This window comes from Rhea americana, unplaced genomic scaffold, assembly GCF_003343005.1.
Source record: "Rhea americana isolate MKP2758 unplaced genomic scaffold, rheAme1 scaffold_59, whole genome shotgun sequence".
NCBI classification, from domain to species: domain Eukaryota; kingdom Metazoa; phylum Chordata; class Aves; order Rheiformes; family Rheidae; genus Rhea; species Rhea americana.
Genome location: NW_028186745.1, coordinates 179,563 through 196,164, shown reverse-complemented (window position 1 = coordinate 196,164; position 16,602 = coordinate 179,563). Strand labels below are relative to the sequence as shown.

The following is a 16,602-nucleotide window of genomic DNA, read 5'->3' as shown; positions in this document are numbered from 1 at the left end:
CAGGACGTTTCACTTCTCTTCAAACCCGCAGAAAACATCCTTTGTTGGTTTTACTTTTTTTTCCCCTTATTTCTCCCGAAATGTGAGATTTCCACAGCAGCTGTCCCATGACTTATTTTCCTCTCCAGGGGACCAAGGCTGGGATGGAGTTACCTTCCCCAGAACATTCCTGGAGGAGCAGCGCGCCCGACTTTGTTACGCTTGGACAAAAGCGGCGCTCAAGGACCTTCCCGAGGCCTCGGTCAGCRGAAAGCGAGACAGGCGCTCGCTTCGCTCAGCCGCCTTCCCTTTCATCCCTCGCCGCAGCGCCTTTTTCGGAAAACCAGGGTAGCCRACGTGGTTTTGTCCTGCCCCTGYGCCCACGGAGCCTCCTGCCTCCTTTCTGTCCATTGCAACGGAGGGAAAGGAGGGGACCGAGAAAGAGCAATAGTGGGTTTAAATCATGTTTTTTTTTTAAAAAAAAAATGCAGCTGAGAGGGCAGATTGCTGAGCCTTTTCCCCCAGGCCTGGCACCGCCGTCGAGGCTGCCCGCCCCGGAGCCGCCGGGAGTCCGGCGCTGTGATTAAGGAATCAGCCAGGCGGGCGGCACATGGTGCGGGATTAGCCCATGCTAAAGCGCCTCCTAATCCCAGATGCAGCTGGGATAACCTAAGCACAGATTAACCAGGTCTAGCTGGAGTTAAACTCCCTGCCACCGTGTTATTTTTGGAAGGAGGGTGCGAAGCGGCCGCCGTCGCTCGGGTGCCTCCTCTGACGCTTTCACGTGTTTTTAACCGTCCCACTACCCTTCCGCTCCTTGGCCTCAGGTCCACCCCCCAGCCCCACACCGAGCCGTCAGAGACCTCGCTGGCGAAGGGGGTGCGGAAACCCAGTTTAGCAGCTCTGCCTTCCAGCGGAGGTCCCGGATCATACGGCTTTACAGTAAGTCTTGCTGTACAGGGTTGCATTTTTTTTTCTCACGGCCCCAGTCCTGGATTTCTGCGATTGTGTAACAATCTATGTTCTCACTTCTTAAAAAAAAAAAGAAAAGAAAAAAAATCCCCCGCCCTCAGAAATGCAAAGAAAACAGTGAAAATACAGGCTCGTTGTCTTCGAGAAAGTCCTCCTGCAGGGTTTCCTGATTTCTAGATTTCCTGTGGGGAAAATCAGTGAATAGTTCAGGGAACAGCCTTCATGAGCCTTTGACTCAGCAACATTTGATGGATTTGAAACGCTACGGAATTTGAGGAGAAAAATTATTACTTCATTTCATGTGTCTCTCTCTCTTTTTCTTTTTTTACTTGCTCAGTTTAATGCTTGCCTGTCTTTGGGTCTGGTCGGGGGAGCCRAAGGAGGCAGTTTCACTTTCAGGATCTCATTGCTGCAGTGCGTAGATTTATTTAAACAAAATTGTCAGTGAGGGCTTGCTGGTTCTGTAAAGCTTTGATAGCGTACCTATTATTCTTAAATATTACAAAAGCTTGTTTGAAAATTAAAATAAGGTTTTTGCCAAAATGTCATGATCTGCCTTTAAATAAAAAAGGAAAGCAAGAGCATAGGGAGCGTTACAAGTTTGAACTGGTATTCCCAGACCTTTAAAACCTCTCTCTCTCTCTTTTTTTTTTTTTTTTTTAAGACGGAGAAACATCTAATTTTTGATCTGCCAAATATTTCTGGATCTTTTAAAGGTAGCAACAGCACCGTGGCAATGACTCACATTATTGCATTTAGATACATCTTTGTCATCACTAATACAACACGCTTTGCAATACAGTACTCGCCCAGGCACATATACACACGCAGATATACCTGTGCCTGGGCAAAGAAATAATACACTGCGAGAAAAAGCTGGGTAAGGGGTTGGCTCTTTGCCGGCAGCTCGGCCGCGCTGCAGCCCCGCTCGCCACGGAGGGACCCTTCGGAGCCGRGCGGGAGGGTGCTCGGCCAGAAGTRCCGCCGCTGGCTCGGAAAGGGGCTGCCCCGGGGATCGAGGGGCTGCTCGGCAAAACCCAGCCGCTGGCGGGAGCCRGGTCCTCTGCTCAAATGGCTTTCCGGGGGGCGCGGGGGGGAGGACGCGAGAGGCAGCGGGCACGCGTGCCTGTCGCATCGAACCTTGTCCTCCCTGCTTGATGCTGTTTTATGGTGTTGGCAGGCTTCCAGACTTGTTTTATTGCTTCTGTCTTAATTTCTCGCTGCAACCGGCCAGTTAAGTAACGGGGCACCTGACTGTTTAATGAACAGCCGTATCTCCGCGCTGCATCCTGGAAGCTTCCATGTGTGTTTCAAAAACAGAGACGGGTTGAAGAGATTGATTTCTTTTTCCCTACAAAGGCCACCGTGCCACTAGATTGCAAAATGATTGATCAAATGACCTTTTTTTCCTGTGTGCTGCCCTTCCCAGAAACCTGTCATTTCCAACACGCTACACACACCCCTGATGAAATCAAATAGCCACGTGATGGGTGCAGTGCGAACGCTGTAAACCTAAAATTTGTGATACCATTTGTGATAGGACCCACATAAATGAAGGGCTGGATCTAAACACATATTGTCTCTCTAGCTGCCCCACCTTCAACAGCTGTAGGAGCCTGTTGTGTGCGAAGGCTCCAATGTTTAGAGGAAAGCCTATTTCCCCTTCCACAGGGAGTTAGACCACAAAGAGTATATAGAAATATATTTATGTATGCATATAAAATATATAAATATACAATATATATATAGCAGAGGAGTCCATCCCACAGTCCCTTGGGCAAAACGCAGTCCTGGGAAAATGCCCTTCTCTTTCTTTCTGTGTAGAGCTGGTGTTCTCTGCAAGGCGAAAAGCCCTCCGGCCCATCCACGCACRTGAGCAGAGACCGCAAGGGACGTCCTCCTCGCGGAGGGCTGTCACGGGCCCAGAGGGCAGGACTTGGAAATTTCAGGTGTCTACACGTTTGGGGACAGATGCAGAAGCAATGCACTTGGGAGCCTTTGCCTTGACCCCCTTGCGCCAGCCCCCTTGCATCAAACGCTGCCCTCCCAGAAGGGGATGGGCAGCGGGGACTTAATCCCGCCTCAGCCAGCATTAAAGACCACAGTCACACCTGGAAAAGTGTGTTAACTCGAGGAAAGATGGTTGCAGAAGCAAGGGGCTCCTCAGCAGCCCTCTGCAGTGTCCCAGCCACGAGGACACGGGGGCTGCGGCAGAAGCTGCCCCCGTTCTCCTGGCCTCAGCCAGCTTTCTCGTGGGCGAGCTTCCCACCCGCCTCTCCCTCTCCCACGTCCTAGCAGGATGAAGTGGAGGGCACCTGATCCAGGAGCAAATCCCCGTGCCTTTTTTTCCCTTTAGGACTATGGCGCAGTGGAATTCAGTTATTAATGAGACAGTCCTGAAGGACACTCTAAAATAAATTAAGAGAGCTGTTCCGCTCCTACAGTTGATTGCAGGCATGTCTCTTTTTTTTTTCAGAGAGTGGAAAAACACTTGGAAAAAAATGTCTAATTTTCCCCTTTTGCCAGATCAGGCCTCTGTGTAATAACAAAAACATGGTGCTTAATGCTCAGTGCTCTCTTTGGGACACCGAGGCTAAGCGAAAGTACGTAAATCTACGGGAGGCCTGAGGTCAGAGCGCAGCTGTCCTGACATGCTATCCTCCCCGCTCCACGGCCCCCCTGCCTCCCTTTTAAAGCTTTAGCATCTTAAATGCAGGAGACATGCAGATCGGGAGGTAAGCCCTTTTGGGAACGAAAGCAGCGCAGAATCCTGCAGGTCACCAGTTAAGCATTTCAGCCTCGAGCAGATCTCTCGTAAGCCACTTTTTGGAGATAAGCTTATCTAGACCTGACAGCTGAATTTAACCCTGAACTTTTGATCTTGGTTTTTAGCCTCTGCGAGCCTATACGTTTCCTTGAAATTATACACACTAGATTTCAGCTCCCCCACTACAATGGCTCAGCCATTCCCTTAAAAGGGACCCGCACAGTTGTGCATGACAACATCATCCAGWAATGCCCTTGGTTTCACAGCCAGCCCTGGAAGTCAGACAGGCCCCCAGCCGTGGAAAGCCTTCGATTAATGACAGTGGGGCTCCGGCATGAGAGGGGACGGGATTTTACAGTTCCAACGATAACACATTTGAAGGTAATATTGTACAGGAGTGGATTATAAGCCCAGCACTTTGCTATGCAGGCTTTTGGAAATTTGTTTTCAGTACATAGAAACAGCTAGAAATGCTCTTTCTCGCTGCATGAAAAATGCACTTGGTAATAGTCTTTCTATTGCTGGACAAGCTCACTGCATTTGTGCTGTCAGCGCTATGACATACTAGCCGGGAAGGGTTTTGCTAATCAGTTTTTCTAGCATCAAATCAGCATCTGCTATATATGATCAAGGAAATTGAGGAATCTCAATGTTTTTGCAATATTGTTTAGTTGGCCATGAAATATGGGTGGTTCAGTGAGGAATGGCTTTTTTCTCCCTCGCTAAGATAAAGCAACTTTGGCTAACGATGAAACATTGCTGCATGATGAAGCCAGCTAATAGCAGCGCTCTGATGAGAGCAGATAAACAGCCGTACCCCAGCAGAAGGGAAGGGATGCATAAACAGCTTCGCAAATAAGGCATTATTAATCTGCTTGAACTACAGAGGGCAGAAGGAATTTCTTTTCTCCTCTTTCACTCCGACAGCAATATTCATAAAGTATCTAGGTTCCCAAGTTTATCCAAGAAATTAAATTATTAGAAATTTAATGGGATGTTTTCTGGCTTAATTTTTGTTCAGCTAGTGCAGACAACTGGTCTTCTGGGCAACGTGGCTGTCTGGAAGTGGCCTGAATAACCCRCCACACTGGGCAAGGTATGGGTAATAAGGAAGCATTTTAGCACGGACTTAAGCCCTTCCGGAAATTATTTGGGTCTCAAAGCATGCGTTTCTGTCCTGACACTGATGTTTAAGCTGTGTAGGCATTCTGTCACTTTTTAAAATGCACCTTCGTGCAACTAAGCAGGTCCTCAGCACTTTGCTGTTTAAACCTGGCATTTGCTGCAGCAACAAAATGCTCCCGGAGTCAGTGTAAAATGGCACAAATTTGTGGAGCTTGCTGAGTTGAAGGGACTTCAGCAGCCCAGGGGCAGCTCCTTCAGCCTCAAGGAAGGGCCGGTGTCAGCGCCTTTTCCCAGCCTGCCTGCCCCCAACCCACCTGCCGAAAATGGGTGKTCGGCTTGCAGGCAGCTCTGCTTTGCCAAGGTGGTTTCTCCACTTCTGGTTTGGCAAGAGAGCTGTCGGTAGCAATGAGCAAGGGATTTCCCTCCCTTCGCACCCCAGCACTGGTATTGATGGAGCACTGGCACAGGTTGCCCAGAGAGGTTGTGGAGTCTCCTTCTCCGGAGATATTCAAGGCCCGCCTGGATGCAACCCTGTCTACCATGACCCTGCTGAGCGGGGAAGTTGGACTAGATGATCTCCAGAGGTCCCTTCCAACCTTACTGATTCTATGATTCTATGATTTTTAGCCCCCCTCTCCAAGCGCCTTGCCCCGTGGGGATGCGATATGGCTCCGCTCACAGCTGGCTCCTGCTGCCCACACATCACCCTGGAAGGTTGTCATAGGGTTGGACAAGGAAGGTCGTCATGTTTTCAAAGGGCTGCACAAGGAAGGTCCTCACGTCATCATAGGGCTGGACGAGGAAAAGGTGTCTCCAGCACTGGCATTTCAGAGTTTAGGGACCTGATAGTTTGGAGGGRTGGGGACAGCCTTTGGTTGTCGGTGTTGTTGCCCTGTGGTGTGTAAGAGGCTCAGGGCAGCCCTGGGCTGGTCTGTTTAGATCCACACAGAAAATTGCAGACGTGCTCCTGSGAGCGAAGCACATAAGCCCTTTTTATGTAACAGTCCTGTGATATAAGCAGCAGTCGGGGATTTATGCTGTCTTTGAAGTAAATTGCATCCTGGTGCACTATAGCATGAAAGTTAAGATTTACCATTGCTGGGACACCGAAGACCCCAGTGGAAGCAAGAGAATAAATAGCGCCGCGCTCTTCCTGCTGACTTCGGCTGCGCAAGCCGACTTCACAGGCCTTCCTTGCCTCCCTTCGCCTTCGCTCCGACTCGCATCGTATCAGGGAAGAAAACTGGTCACATCTGCATCCAGCCAGGGAGGAACAAATGTGCTGGCTAGGCAGCGAGGAGCTTTTTGAGGGACGATACCTCAAAGTAAAATGAAAGGCTAGCCATCAAAGGTAGAAAACAGACCAGTGGATGAAAGAGATTCTCTGCTTAGCTTTGGTAAGACTACTAGGTATTAAAAAGAAAGGGAAGAAGAAGGGGGGGGGGGAAAAGCGCAAGAAAACTGGGGCACCCGGAGAAGCRCGTTGTTCCCCCTCCGCTTTTCCTTTGCTCACCCTCGGCCATCAGCAGAGGGGAGGGATCAGCACACCCCGTGCAGCGACAGGSCCCGTTTGTCTTGGCTCCTCAGGACACTGCAATTAGCAGGGCTTCGGTGCGCGGCGATGCTTCGTCGTTAGCTGGAGGTGCTTGGTCTGGCTGGAGAAGAAATGAACTGTTCCCTCCAAAGAAACCCTTGCATTTCGTGGCCAGCTGCGCAAATATTTTGAAATATTCCAGCTTCGGCAGTTTCAGTGGTCAGACGAAACATAGGCGGAGCTGGTACCAAAGCGCTGAGTTCTGCTCCGGGCTCTCCAGCAGCCCCACCGAACTCGGTAGCGGTAACGGGGGACCTAGTGTAGCACGGCATGGAAGCACGTGCGTAAGTCCCGTGGAAAATCCCTGCGGTCTTTACAGTTAATCATGTCCAGTTAATCATGTCCAGAGGTGGACGAGTGTTCAACTGATGTGCTGAATCATGACATGCAGGCAATTACTCTAAATCAGAGCAGTATCCTCCGTTCCCAAAAGGCTCCTTTATGCTTTACAAACTCTTGGAGGGAAGGAAAAAAAAAAAAAAAAAAACAAGCAGCAGCGCTGAAGCGTGGGGAGGTTGAAACAGCCAGGTGTTCCCCTGCCTCCTCCCCGGCGCTTCTCCAACCTCGTGAAAACTTCTCTGAGCTCTTTAAGTCAAGCCTGCTGAGATTTACAGCTCTGGACCCTCCGGGCAGCTTGCTGGCTGGTTTACTCCGGGTTTCTCCAGGCCGGCTGCGCCGAGCCCGTGAGTAAWATGAACAAGGTTTCACGAAGGCTGAGACTTGCAATCCGGACCGCGTTTGGCCTCCCTCCTTCTACGTGAAYGCCAGCTCGTCCCGGCCTGGCCAGGGGTACCTGCTGTACCCTCCGTCGGCTTCGCGCCCGCGCCGCCGCCCCGCGCCCTCCTCAGCGAGAGGCTTCGTGGGGATGGGGTGCTGCATCGGGAGCGGGGGACCAGCCTCCAGGCAAAGGCAAAGGGGAGTCCCTCCCGCTACGGTTAAACTGCCTTTATAACCGGCTCTCCCGTCGCGGGAACGGCTTTGGCGCCCGTTTGTAGGATTGCGATATTATCACGCACAAAGGCGCAGGCTGAGCCCTGGTTTTGGTGTGTGCACAGGGGAAACAGCAAGGCGAGAGAAGGGCCTGTGTATTCTTGTTCAGGAGCCAAAGATTAATGTGCCCAGCAAAGCAAAATTAACCCAAATACCATGATTATGCAGAAGAAAATTCCGCATGAGAATGTCATTTCACCAGCGATACCCTGCAGTTTTCTGCYGGCGAGAGTTCGAGAGGTGGCATGGTAACAGAGTACATCAGGGCAAGCATTTGACTGGAAGCATTAAATACCTCAGAAAGGTGAATGGCCAAGGTCTTCCTGATAATTAAAATGTGTGCAGTCTTCATAGAGCAAGGAAGGGACAGCGCTATTGTTTAAACAGGTAATTAGAGCTGTATTTTAAGCAAACCCAGGGCAGTAACGAGCTCTCTCAGACAGGGAGAGCAGCTCTTCTCCTCCCGGTGCTGGCATGAATAACTATTCCCTCGCCCCGCCTGCTCTTGGGGAACAGCCACGGTGTTCCCAGCCCTGCTCCCCAGTGACCGTGTTCTTTTTTTGGGGGGGGGAAGGCGAAAAAATCCTCTTTTATTTCACATTATTCACTCCCTGTCTCTTTCCTTCTGTGTGAGAATTGGCTGAGCCACGTTTTTATTACAGCAGTGGGGGGGGGGGAGGGAGGGACCCAGCTGAGTCCCAGGGGAAGATAGGAAATTGTGTGAGCCTGTGCGCTCACATGAACACACACACACACACACATGCACAGTTGCCTCCCCACCAAAACCACCACCCTGAGCATCTCCTGCCCAGCAGCACCCAGGCGCAGGAGCCCTGCCCGTGGACCAGGACTTTCTCCTTTTGGACAGCGAGGGGTGCATGTTCTTCTCTCGCCAGGCTGAAACACCGCCGGGATTGAGGCTGCTGAGATTTACAGCTCTAGATGTACCTCGGGATGTCAGCGCTGGAGCCAGTCAAGGGGAGGCCACATCTTCCACCCTCRGCACAGGTGGAGCCCCAGAGCAGTGCTGCCTCCCAGCTCTCCCTCAAGGCAGGAGGCTGATCCTTGCCTTCGTCTCCCTCGCGCCTCCAGATCTGGCTTCTGCGCGAGCTACTGCAGGAGATGCAACTACTGATTTTCCTCCCAGTACAAAAAAACAAAGCAAGCAAGCAGGCCCACGGGAAGGCAAGGAGGTGCCTTCACACCATGGACGTGGTCTTCCCTGAAAAACGTACGAGGGCAAGACACGAGTGATGAAGAAGCAGAGAAGTACAAGGAGCTGAGCTCTGCTGCCAGGTTTAAAGCCTGCTTTATCTGAGGTGCTCTGACAGGCCAAAAAAAAAAAAAAAAAAAAAAAAAAAAAAAAAAAACACACCCAGAGGGCTTTGTGAGAAGCCCAAAAATCAGGCTCAGGGTTGCAGTGGGGTGCGTTGCTGTGTCAGGAAATAGCGCATGGTGAGGACAGCAGCCTCTGGAGAAGCACAGGCCAGGTTGCACTTGGGAGCAGCCTATGGCTGTGTGCTGGCCACAGCGATATGCTTATGCTCCAGTGTGAGCAAGCTGCCTTCAGGACGAAAGGCCAGGGCTGTATGAGGGAAACTTAGGACTCACGTTTGATCTCTCCTTTGACTGTAGATAAAGTGGTAGTATTGCTCTGAAGTATAAGGCAGCCTGTTTTGAACATCTCCCACACCTCTGGGGTAGGGYTGGAAGACAAAGGGCAACACATTAAAGAAAGGACATCCTCACACCTTGTACAAGTCCCCACACGCGTTTGCCCAAGAGTCACTTCTTTGATAGTCTGAGAGGGGTCTGACTGATCTCCCCAGGTAGATCTGCTTGCTTACGTCTTCTCTTACATATCCGGTTAATTTACCTATAGTGACTATGCCAGCAACACACAAGCATCTTTCTTCTTTCAGAGTTGGGGGGGGGGGAGGCTGCTTCCACACCAAGAAACCGGAGAGCCCGAGAGGTTAGCGCAGACCTGGAGGAAATTCTCCCTATTAACTTGTTGACTGAGRCACCCCATCAGGAGCTGTTTTGCAGCCAGGGCTGCTGGCGGGTGTCAGAAGTTGTGAGCGTTTGCAGCCACCGAGCCGCGTGCCACCTGYGGCCGCGAAGCCTGCGGGAGCCGGGTGCTCGGCTTCCAGGGGGAAGCCGAGTTTCCTGGACCTGGAACGGCACTGCTGGCGCATCTCGCGCCTCTGTCCCGGCGCAGCGGGRCGCCCCTGAGCAGGGCTTATCCCGAGAGAGGGGCAGACTCGGCAGGAAGGCACAAAACACCCCTGCTCCCAGATCTCCAGGGTGCGCTGACTTTCAAGCAGCTCGGAGCACAGGCGGAAGCACGGCGGCGCCCCGGTGAGTCATACTGCAAAACCTTTATTTTTTTTTTCTTTTCTTTTTTAAGTAGGCACGCTGATCCATCAGTCAATTACTTGAAGAGCGGCTCTAATTTGGCACCCAATTGTTTCCCCAGCTGTTCCTGCGTCTGATCGCTGATGTCGGGCGTTCGAGCAGGATGTCCGTGAAAGGAAAAGAGCACAAGAGCTGAATAAAGAAGCCAGGAGAGGACTAGACTGGCTGTCTGAAGAGCCCTGCACATGTAGGGGAAAAAGAAAAAAGAAAAAAGGCACGAAAAATTTAAGCATTAAAAATATCTCATAATCACGGCTGATTGCCAGGAAATAAAAATGATTTCAGGTGGCTGGGGTCTCCCCTGCCTGCGCAGCTGAAGCTGCTGTAACGGGAAGGACAGTCCTCGCGGCGCGGAAGCAGCCTGCCGTGGCTGGCCTGGGCACAGCAGCTTTCTGCAAGTGTYGGTCCAGGCAACCACTCCTCAATACCAGGTGTGATGCGCCATTTAAGTTTTCTTCAACAGTGTATTTCAAATCATTTCACAAAGGTTGCTTAATAGCACTGTCCCCCTCCTCTCCCTCCTGCCTATTTAGCACACAGGGAAGAAAAACAAGTGACTTTCCCCAAATCACACGACAAGGCAGTGGCTGAGTTAGCAGAAGGATGCAAGTCCCCTGACTTCTATTTCCTGTCCTTGAACCCATTTCTTCCAAGAAATCCAAGAATAGGAACAATACCAAGACATCCATTTTTAAGTTGGTGAGGCTTTTGGATTAAAAAAGTGGAGCCTTGGTTTCAGCGAGGAGCCCTGATTAAAACACTGTTGCTTCTCTCTTGAAGGTGTTTCTTCATCAAGTGGCTTTGGTGGAGCTCCACCTGAATACTGTTATGTGTCAGCAAGCCCTAATTCCTCTTTCACTCTTTTAAAGTAAGCAAAGTAACTCAGGCCTGCAAGAAAAGAAGGTTGTTTTGTCTGCCGAGACCAGTTTCCCGAGGCAGTGTGCCACGTGAGAGTGTCACTGATGATGCCTGCGCTGCACAGGGGATAGCCAAGCAGGGGCAGGATTGAGCTACTGCTGAGCAGGCGGAGGAAAGCCTGCTTTAGCCAACCCTGATGCCAGCAAATTGCTTGTCCCACTATATTCAACATCAGACTATATTCTGCGTTAGCCAGGCAGAGTCCCCACATCCCCGGAGGAGAGAGCAGGCCCTGCTGTGCAGAGCACCTCRCTCAGGTTCCTGTCGGCTCTCTCATCTCTGCTGACTGTGCAGAGAGCCTGGAAGACTGGCTCCAAGCTCGATAAGCCCTTCTCTTTTATCTCCGAAGCCTTCTGAAGTTGTATCATGCATGACAAAAGTTGCAGTTAAGGCTAAAGCACAGGTGCATTTATTCTGTATGTGTTCAAGCTGTATGTAGTGCAAAAAGAAACATGTTTGCAAGGAAAGCCATGACAGGAAGGCAGAGACTGGGTATAGTGTTACCATCCTTTTCTAGYCCAGTGCTTATGCTTATTCCTTCTCTGTCATTTTTCAAGCATCTCCCCAAGATAAATAGTACATCTTATCTCACATGGCATCCTTCTTTTTTCTTAGAAGGAAAATTAGGTGAGGAGTTGCACACATCCACTCACACATGCACATATATATATATGCACACTTGTGCACTATTGCTGCCTGTAGCAATGCAGTGAGTGCTCAGAAGTCATTCCCATGGGGGTACTCCACCAGCTTTGACCTTTCCTCCTTACCCTGCCCRGACGGTCTCTACTGAACAGGCTAGCATCCCCCCAGCTAGCAGACAGCGATTGTAACCGAACTCTCTGGGAGCTCCAGGTGATGCCTTTGCAGTCCTCGGTTCAGGCTGCTGTGTCTGCTGATGACAAGATCTAAGGTGTGTGAAGTGGCTTGATTTCCTAGCTGAGCTGAGGGGAGGACTTGCCTGACGTGCTCGTGGTAGCTCCTGTTTGAAGAGACTTGTGCTCTGTGTCGGCTGGCCTCTCTTTCAGGCAAACGGCTCTCTGCCAGGTGGCAGAAGATGAAGGTTCATGTCACRGAGGCCAGGTCACTCTCCACCAGGGCAAGCGGGAGATTCCTAGACAGATGGAGCCAATAGAAAGCACTACTAAGTTGTTGGCCAACTTAGGATATGATGTTGGCTTCACAGGAAGCTACTTGGCTGCCTCTCTCTGAATCAAGATTCAGTGATGCCAGGAGACAAGCACAGCAGGGAAACCGAAAGCAAAAAATGGCAGAGTGGATGGCAACTCGACATTAATTCATTTTTACCATATGTCTGACTATTCATTACATTCCACCATTCTGTTCTACAAGTCTCCCAGGGGTCTTCCATGCCATTTTTATGGTTCGTGGGGTTTTTTTCATAGTTTTCACAATGTTTCTACCCCTCCCAGGCTAATTGTTCACAAAGTTTGGGGCCAGGCAAAACTCCGACCCACGCACAATTGCAACTGCAAGCAGCATGCTCAGGCACTCGCTAACGTTTCTCAGCAGATCCTGCCATGCCAGATCACCTAGCATGAGGGAGCCATCCGCCTGGGAGTGTGCACGTGCGGGTGACACCTGCTACAAATACACTCTGGCACCTGCCAAGGGACCCCACTGAGAAGCAACAGTTTTTACGGATTCGCAAATTATTCTGTATTTCTCTGTGGTCTCCCTCTGGAGCATGTTCTTGGCGTAGGACCAAACCCTGGATCCAGCAGAAAGCGTGAGTCATCCTGGCACAAAGTGGTTGTGCAGGGAAGAATCTCCTAGGCTGGGAAGAGAACGACACAGCTTTTCCGTGTGGCTGTTTACAGCCGCAGCAGCTGTTTCTCTGTGTAGGTAGGCGGGTCGAATTAGCGGCCCCCATGCCTGGATCCAGCTGGCCAGAGCCCTGTAAGCTGTCCCAGCTCTTGCCCTCCTCGCCATCACATGCACCTAAGCAGCTACAAGCTCCCAGCATGGTGGCCTGTGCTCTGCTCACTGCACCTCGAGGGCTGAACTTCTCACCAGAGTCTTCACAGACCCCTTTCTCCTTCCTTCATGGTCCAAGCCTCCGAGAAACTCCTCATGGAGTAGCAGTGGGAATCAGAGGAGGTCCTTTCTTTTCACTCCATCAATTGTATTCTTTTCCTATATTCTTTGTGCCTATTAATGATCAGACTGAACCCCAGTCAGTGGAGCAGCTTACATTTCTTCCCCCAACAGGACACACAATCATCAGCATTGCTCCACCTGGAGAGCAGGGGAAACTTTGCCRTTATAGTTTTATTTTGACCTTTAAATTAAAGCATCAAAATCCTCTCACATGAGGGCTGTAGTTTCCCAATGTAATAAAAACACTACAAAATTGCTTCAGAGTGCTATTTTTCTTTTGAAAGTTACCAGCTGGATGTACTTGTACAAGGAGCCCTGCGGCCACCCATGGATTCAATGCAGTGGGAACCTGTGAAACACAGGTACATGCGTTTCCCCAAGCACACTGTTGGTGCTCAAAATGTGTGYGAAGTGAACAACCATGCAACTACACCAAAGTAACAAGACTGCTGACTTCCTTTGCCATCAGGTATAACACAAAGCTCTGCTGGTTTTGACTCTCATGGGACTTAGAGAAAAGCACCCGAGCAGCTGTGTGGGAGCAGGAAGACTCAGAAGCTGCTGGGGAGATGGGACTCCCAGTCCTATGACCGCAGGCTGTTCAAAGCCCTGAACACATACTTGAATGCACAAGTGGATAACYGATGCTTTTGGTGTTTGTCCATCCGAAGCCCAGGGCAGCATGCTCCTGGAAGTCTTTCATGTCCCCCTTCCACTCCGCTGAAGCATCTGATTCCTAGTCACTGTACTCCTTCATGAGTACGCTTTTCAAAACAGTCAATGTTTTGCTTCAGAGCCCCTTTCATTTGAGATCTCAGTTCAGTACCAAAGGGGGAACTAGGGTGGAGTTGCAGGGAAGGACAATACTAAAAAAGCAGCACTGATTTCACATGCTCAGATGCAGTCTTCTGCAGGACTAGAATGTTCTCCAGAAAAGGGGGGAAAGGCTGCAGATATTCCCATTAGTTTAGCTAGGAATCCAAAGGGAGGCAAATTTCCCTTTGTACTCTATTTGATTTTTGCAATCAATTGCCTTGCCTCCATGTAGGCACAGCTTTTTCTTTYGTGGAAGAGGAAGCGTCCCAGTTGAGCACTTCAGGAACCTTTTATCTCCCRCACGGTACCTTCAGGCTCCAAGCCTCTCAATGGCAAGCTTTTCAGTGGTGGACCAGAGGTGTGAACCAGAAGCACTTCCTGCAAGAGTCAGGAAGGCTGCTCCTTGAAGGGCTGTGAGAATCACTGTTGCACGCGGCAAGGCATCCCCATCCCTCTCCTCTGTTGGTAAGTGAATTACTGGCATGCCCAGGGAATGGTCTGCTGATCCAACATTCTTTCTTTTCCAGTTTGCAATGTGTTTATTAACTGCAAACATTTCACATTTATTTTTTGAGCTTTTTCTTCTTAATGAATGAATTTCACTCACAAGTGCTGTGAAAATTCCGTATCTGAATCTGTAAGTGTGTTTGTGTTGGCACTTTTCCTAAGGAACCTGAAATCATATATGTTGTTTTATGGGCTTCCTGCTGTAACCAGTTTACAACAAGAATTARCATGGAACAATACCAAATTTACTTTTGGGAAAAATACCTCATTCATCTGTTTTTCCYTTAAGATTAAAAGATAACAAATCACATACACAACAGACTATGTGTATGTATGATATATATATATATATGTGTGTGTGATGCACATATGCAGAGTAGAAACCCAAGTAATCACAGACAAGAGCTTAGTGACATCAATCTACTTCAAATCATTGTTCAGACTGCTTCAGAGACCAACATGCATTCAGAGACCAACATGCATTCAGTGACCTTGCAGAATATGTAGTTCCTTGGCTGACCCTGCATAGAAATCCCCTGAAATAAATGATGACTAAGTTCTTTCCAGATAGACATGCAAAAAAGGGTGGGTTAGAGAGGTACCAGATGAAGCCAAATAACAACCAAGCAATAAATACAGGAAAGATARTATCACTTACTTCATCCTATGGAGTGACAGTAGTAGGACTGATTAACAGTGCATGAGTGAGCCTTCCACGAAAGGTCTGCTCCTGAGGAAGACTCCCATTTCTGGATGAGCCATTGAGGAACAGCCTTGAAGGCCATCTGGGGATTCAGAGGATGACGCCACAGGTATCTGCAGATGAAGCTCCTGCCAGCACTCAGCAAGATGGAAATTTGCAGTCCCTGAGTGACTCCTCGCCAGCAGGGAGCAAAGCACCTAAGGGAGGGCTGAGAGGGTGGGAGTGTGAGTAAGCAGTGTGAGTCAGTGTTCAAGCAGGCTCTGCATTAAAAGTGTCTCTGCCAGTTCCTTGGGAACAACTGAGGGCTGAAAGCATCAGAGAAATATAGCTGTTGCCAGCTGGAGGAACAATAGACAAGTCACAGCTATCTTTAGCCCACGGGATTCAATTCAGATCGCAAATGCAAAGGCCTCCCTGGAAGTAAAGTCCTAATTAAGTCCCCCTTAAGTAAAGTCAGCCCACCCTAATTTTGCCTTCCTTAGCCCTGATCTCAGAGGGACATTCGCAGGAGGGTGCCCTCCGTGCCCTATGCGAAAGCTGCTTTGTAAGAGTTGGCTCAGGCAACGATGACTCTCTAGCTGCAGCAATACAGCATGGGTCAATGTTTCCTGTTTCTCTCTCCACGGAGGCAGGAGCACACAGCAGCTGGATGGACGAGCAGTGAGTGCAGCCCCTTGGAAAATCATGATGGGACTTGACGTGGCTCCGGGATATGTGGCGTGGGGCCCCGTTCAGAGGTGACTCTGAGTTCGATGAGAGATTATATGAATTGGTCTAGTGCACAGCTTCCCCGACACCTTCAGGCTGGGTGGTAACTCATGCTACCTCAGTCTCTAGGCAGAGAGTTTGTGTTCCTGGCCCGTCGGCTATTTCCAAGGCTTCCCTGCAAAACAGCAAAGGAAATAAAGTYTTCAGAAGCAAGGTTCATTGGAAAATCCGTTCAGACTGAAGATTAAAAGATAGTCCCATACGGCTCTGTAGTAACCAGGACATAAAGGAAGATTGCTGGGAACACATTCTCACTGCYGTACTCTAAAAGTGAGCGAGCCTGAGCCGTATTTGGCTGATTTAAGGTGCACTAAGGCATACACTGTCTTGACTGTTAAGCTTTAGGATGTTCGCTAGCATGCACTAGCTAACAGTTTGACCACTTATTCAGGTCTCATAGCACATATCAGAGTGGCCAGGTACGTCTGCACGCTGCTACCTAAATAACTAAGGTAGCTCTGAGGGAGCTCGTACAGGTYCTGGCTGCCAGCTTGCCACAGCCACACAGTGCCCTGCATGGCCAATCAGCCCGCTGCAAAGCAGGGAAACAGCCTGGGGAGAGCTCCGTGCCGCCGTGGCTGCACTATTACCTTGCTTAATTCATTTATAGCCAGCTCCCTGTTGCTGCAGAGCGCTGCCAGACTGCTGTGTAAACACAGCCTGATCGTGAAGAACTGAGAGTGGTGCACACCGTCCCCCGACCGCACATCTACAGCTTTATTACAGTCAATCAACTTGCACGAGACTAAGCTATGAGCTGAATCTCCACAGCACCTCATAAGCATCTTCGAATCCGGCTCCTATGGTACCACATTGAAAAAAAAACAGCGAGCTTTATTTAAAGATCTCAGAGCTCACAGGCACAGCAAGGAGAGAGCATATAACACTTTTGCCCAATACTTTGCTTAATGAATTTCAGACTTC

At 49.9% G+C, this 16,602-nt stretch overlaps 1 long non-coding RNA gene across 3 annotated transcripts; it reads left to right on the top strand.

Moving 5' to 3' along the window:
* The first annotated feature begins 770 nt into the window (after window positions 1-770).
* Window positions 771-13,140, top strand: LOC146587513 (uncharacterized). 3 transcript variants are annotated; one of them, XR_014897622.1, is made up of 4 exons: window positions 771-921; window positions 1,616-1,667; window positions 2,776-4,099; window positions 9,907-13,140. It is a non-coding gene; the product is annotated as an uncharacterized LOC146587513 (long non-coding RNA). The 3 variants fall into 3 exon arrangements; XR_014897620.1 differs by lacking the exon at window positions 1,616-1,667; XR_014897621.1 differs by lacking the exons at window positions 771-921; window positions 1,616-1,667; window positions 2,776-4,099 and adding exons at window positions 6,930-7,814; window positions 8,324-9,788.
* Window positions 13,141-16,602: the final 3,462 nt, after the last annotated feature.